At 44.3% G+C, this 5,520-nt stretch overlaps 1 non-coding gene across 1 annotated transcript; it reads right to left on the minus strand.

Moving 5' to 3' along the window:
- Nucleotides 1-404: 404 nt before the first annotated feature.
- Nucleotides 405-478, minus strand: TRNAL-CAA. Its single transcript has one exon. It is a non-coding gene; the product is annotated as a tRNA-Leu (tRNA).
- Between the last annotated feature and the right edge of the window lie 5,042 nt (nucleotides 479-5,520).

Below are 5,520 nucleotides of genomic sequence, written 5' to 3' on the forward strand. Positions count from 1 at the left end.
ATGTGGCTCTGCCTTTATGTCACACGGCATCCTCCTGCTCATTCCATTTCCTCTGAGGAAGATGTGGTTCCTGGCTCAACCAGCTGAGATGCATTGAGATCACATCTCAATGGACCAGGAATCAAAGATCCAATCAAACACCAAAATCCCTTCCTTTCTTTCATCCTTTCTTTCTTTGCGAAGAAAACAAAATGCAGTGATAGAGGACAGTGCGTGTGAGCGTGCTAAGTCGCTTTAGTCATGTCCGACACTTTGCAACTCAGTTTTTTCCTTTTTAAAACATATTTATTTATTTGGCTGCACCAGGTCTTAGTTGCGGCACACAGGATTTTCTATCTGCATTGCAGCATGCAGGATTTTTGGTTGTGGCATGTGAACTCTGAGTTGCAGCATGTGGGATCTAGCTCCCTGACCAGGGATTGAACCTGGGTCCCCCTGCATTTTGAGTGCAGAATCTTAGACACTGGACCATCAGGGAAGTCCCTCTAATCAATCTTTTTCCTACCACACTTGTTTCTACCTAAGGGTCTTAACACGTGTTGTCCCAATGTCTCCTCTCCTCTTCCCCTTGCTCAGGTGGGCACTCTATATCCTTCAGGCGTGTGTGTCTTTTCCCCAGGGAGGACAACCTAGGGCCCCCTTATCTAGCCCTCTCCACTGTCCTCTGGGCTTCCCAGGTGGTGGTAGTGGTAAAGAACCTGTCTGTCAATGCAGGAGACATAAGAGACATGAATTTGATCCCTGGGTCGAGAATATCTCCTGGAAAAGGACATTGCAACCCACTCCAGTATTCTTGCCTGGAAAATTCCATGGACAGAGGAGCCTGGGGGGCCACAGTCCACATGGTCACAAAGAGTCAGACACGACTGCAGTGATGTAGCATGCTCACACGCACTGTCCTCTATTACTACATTTTGTTTTCTTTGCGGCATCTCTCTCACAATGTATAATGGTATATTGCTGATTTATTTTACAATCATCTATCAACTCCACCCATCTGTATCTTCCATGAGGACACAGGCCATGTCCATTTCATTTACTATTGAAGCCCCAGCACCTAGAACAATGCTTGGCACAAAGACCTTCCAGAAACATTTATTAAATGAATAAATAAATGAGTGAGTGAGCAAATGTTAGCCCTGTACTTTGGAAAAAGCCCTGTACTCCCACTGGCTTGTGGTTTCACTGTGAGTAGAGGTTGGCAGGGAAACTTTCATTGCTCCAGCAGAGCTGGGACTAGAGAACCAGAATTTTTTATAGATCACGCAGATCCTTTTTATGCTTTAATAAAGTTTGGAAAACAGAACCAGGGAAGGGCCTTCACCCACACACCAAATGCTGACCTAGGCTAGAGAACTTTGTGCTGTAGTCGGGAAGGTGAATCATTCTGGGGTTTTGTGGATTCCCCAGCACTGATGTAAACAGAAGCATTTAGAGAAAGCCCTAAGTTACTCAGGCAATAAATGGAAATCAAGGGGAGAGGGATCCCCGAAAGTTTGGAGAGACTGAAAAGTGTAGACTAATTTTAGCTTGTTATTAGTTTTCTGTTTTGCATGAGGAATTTTGGAGAGAATTCCAGTGTATATATTTCCCCTGTCTCCTTAATGAGGTGAATAATCCTATCGTCACTGTAAGCACTGAAAATCCTCTGTGGCAGCACATTTCATGCCCTGAAGAGAGATTTGGTTCTCAGAATTACTCAAAAGCCGCTTCATCGTAGGTGGCAAAACTGGGAAATATTGTTCTGGAAATCTGAACCATAATCCTTCCTCACTTCACCCACCCCCTTGCCAAAGAGTCTCTGATGGGATGATGCCTTGAGATGACTTCTAGAGGTAAACAGGACATTTTGCGCCCTGTGCTTTGGCCACAGAGGAACTTCAGCTCTTCTCAGGGGCAAAGAAATGATGACCCAGAGAAATTTTTTCCAACATGATTCCCCAAAGCCATGCCCTTTGTCTCTACATTAAGCCCCCTCAAGGTATCTTGGGAGCTTGCTCTGGGCTAGGGGAGCAGAGGATCTAGCTCAGAAGCTCTTCTATCAAAATCAGTGTTCACAGACCCAGAAGAGTATTTGATTAGCTCTGTACTCCAGACTCCTTGTGATGGGATTTCTTGGGGGTTGGAGGGGGGATGAGGTTGAAAACAGAGATTTTGCACCTCTCGTTTAGAATCCTTAGAAGCTCACAAAACTGCAGGGTCTCACCCATAGGCCGTGGGAGTCCTCATGCGGGAGCCCTCGAAAGAGAGCAACGAATGTCCCACCCAGAATCCCCCTTCCTCTCCCACCCTCTCCCACCCACCTCCTTTACCACAAGAGTAACTGCTGTTCTTACCCCACGCCCTTCTCTGCTGCTAAAATGGGTCGGGGAAACACAGGGAGGCGGGGAGGAAAGAACTGCAATTACCTTACTTTTGTTTTCGGTTTGTTTGTTTTTAACTTGGTCACTTTAAATTTCTTCTAAAAAACTCAGACATCTTGCATTGTGAAGATGAATACCCTACGACTACATCTCCAGGTCTACATTTAAGATTCATAACTCTCGGCTAGCATGGTTCTTGGGCCCTTGGGATTTAAAAGAGCATTTGTCTCCTTTTAAAACCTGGAGTAACCTTACAAAGTCCCTTTCTATTAATGTTGACTTGACACAAAGCATGTCTGATTTCCCCTTTTCAATTTTCTATTCCCTTTACCCTCTGCTTTCAGGCAAAGAGATGTGATAAATGACAGTGGACTGTACTCAGCTACTGCTTTTGGTATTATAGGTTCAACAAGCGTCGGGGTGAGGATCTTCATGCCATTTCTAACACCATCTATGTGGGGAAACATCTATGTTCCAAACAAAGAACAGACAAGCAAACTAGTGGACCTAGTGTTACTATGGAAACAGTCCCTCAGTGTATGCATGGGCAGCCATACATGTAACCCACACAAAGGCGGCGCCCTGGAGCAGTCTCTCCATGGCAATTCTTTTGCGACCTTGGGCAACCCCTGGCCTCACTGAGTGTTACCCAGGGTAAGCTACGGGGCTTCCCATGTGGCTCAGTGGTAAAGAAGCTGCTTGCCAATGCAGGAAATGCAAGAGACTTGGGTTAGATCACTGCGTAGGGAAGATCCCCTGGAGAAGGAAACGGCAACCCACTCCAGTGTTCTTGCCTGGGAAATCCCATGGACAGAGGAACCTGGTGGACTACAGTCCATGGGCTCGCAGAGAGTCCAACACGACTGAGTGAAAGATTATGCACACATGCAAGCTACCCTGCTCTAACACATAGACCCATAAGGTGATGGAAGTTCATTTCTTCCTCTCCTGATAGCCCAGGACAGATGCTCTGGCTCTGGAGGTGGGAGGATGAAGTTGTTTCCCATTGACATTCAGGGCACCAGGTCTTAGGTGACTTAGGAAAGGAAAAAGCTAAGAGGCATGTTCATGGGAAGTGCTAAGGCCCTGGCTTAGAAAGACTTGTCTCATGTAGGCTTGCATGGCTTTGGCTGGAGCTCAGTCCTCTGGCTTTTCCTAAAGCAGGAGAAGCTAAGGAATGTCAGGGAGCTGTGAGTCCAGGAAGACGAGGTGGGTGGATATAGATGGCCTGCTAGTTGCCTCCACCATGCTGAGGCAGAGTTTCTTTCGGGTTGAATTGAATCAGATGAGACACCATGAATTGGCCCTTGGAGGGGCATCAGCACAGGTTTGAGACCAAAAAGGAAAGGGTGGGAAGTCCTGAAATGATGCTCACGGGGTCACCAGCACAGCCCCTCTTGTTTCTGGCAGCTGCAACTGCTGTATCCTGCTTCCACTTCCCTCTTCAGTCCCTGGCTCAGCTAAACTTCCAGCTCCTAAGCTGCTCCCAGGAGGCCTCAGGCTCACAGTCTCTCCTAGCTCCTGGGATCCAATAATTGAGTTTCCTGGTCTCTTATTCAGCCGTCCACTGGCATCCCTGGCCTTGAGGCTTGCACATCCTGTAAGTCCCTTTCTGTTCCTCCCAATGTGAACAAGAGCACCGGGGCTCTGATCCTTATCCTGATGCCCCACCCCAGGCCACTGTCGTTTATGGTCATGTTGGCCTCCTCTTTCATTTCCCTCACCTCCTCTAGGCCCCCCATCCTGGCTGACTGCTGGTTTGGCCTTCCTGAAGCTGTCCCTTTCACACTGGAAGACACTCAGCTTTTTGCACCCCCCCACCCCACTCCAAACTCCAGACAGCCTCTGTGTTAGGGGCTTTCTCCTGCCTGTGAGATGTTCCCTAGCCAGAAATCATCTGTGATCCAGGCAATTCAGAAGATGTAGAGACATAAAATACAGTCAGTAAGAATCTTTCACTTGTCACTTTGCAGACGTCAACACCTTTGCAGTGGTGGCATTTTATTTTATTTTATTTTATTTTATTTTAGTGGTGGCATTTTAAATGCAGGTGATCTGCCATGTCCTTCCCATCTAAGTTAAAAACCCTTGGTTTATATTTAATTAATTTCTTTTTATGTCCTAAGTATCGTGATACATATATACTTCTTTGTTTACTCCATAGCACCTAGCCCACACTAAGAACTCACTAAATACTACTAGTATCAGCATTTCCCCCATCCATTTACTATTTAAAGGAAAATTATTTTTATAGTGAAGATTTAGAGGATTTTAAATGCTGCTGCTTAGCTCTCAAAATAAGTATTACAAATGAAGCAATCATAGAAGAGGCTGAACATATACCTCTAATGAGGAAAATTATATTAAAAAACTAAAAAGCCATTTAAGGACTACATACAAGAAAGAAGTAAAGCTAGATATGTACTATATCATTCTGAAGCTTGCTTTCTCATTGTACTCATAGTGTTGTCTGGCTGTGTTTGTAACAGTTTTATAACTACATTTTGAAATGAGGATCTGTCTTGATAAAAATACAGAAGCCATAAAGAGAAATGCATTTGCAGCCTATAAGTTGGCCTGACCAAAAAATTCATTAGAATTTCATTTATATCTTTTTACACAGTGGACCTTGAGAAGGAGTTGAAGTTATGGAATGATAGTCCAGGTTTGAAAAGGGAGGTGAGGTCTGTTAGGTCGAATTCTTCTTTCTAGAATCCAACTCATCTGAAATGAGGCTGAAAACTGATAGATGGTTTAAAAGGAAATGTTTGCCTGAAGACTGCCTTCTGTACCCATAGCTACCTGCCCACCACGGCTCCCTGCTGACAGCTGCACTAATTATAGAAAAAACAAGTTGAGTGGAAGAAGATGAATTATGTAAATTTACATTGACTGAGGATCCTGTTGGAGCCTTTAGGAATTTTGATTAATAAAAATAAACCTAGGATTTTCTTACATTGAAAAGCTATTAAAAGATGAAATATAATTTGCTGTAGTCTTAGAACAAAATCTGAATCAGCCAAAACAACACTTATTAGCACATTTTTTTATTTCTTACGGATTATTCATTATATTACATGTGATTACATGTCATCATATGTGTATCATTTATTACTCTGAATCACTTGCTGGTAAAAGCCATTTTGTGGATTGGAGA

This window comes from Cervus elaphus, chromosome 19, assembly GCF_910594005.1.
Source record: "Cervus elaphus chromosome 19, mCerEla1.1, whole genome shotgun sequence".
In the NCBI taxonomy this organism is placed as follows: Eukaryota; Metazoa; Chordata; class Mammalia; order Artiodactyla; family Cervidae; genus Cervus; species Cervus elaphus.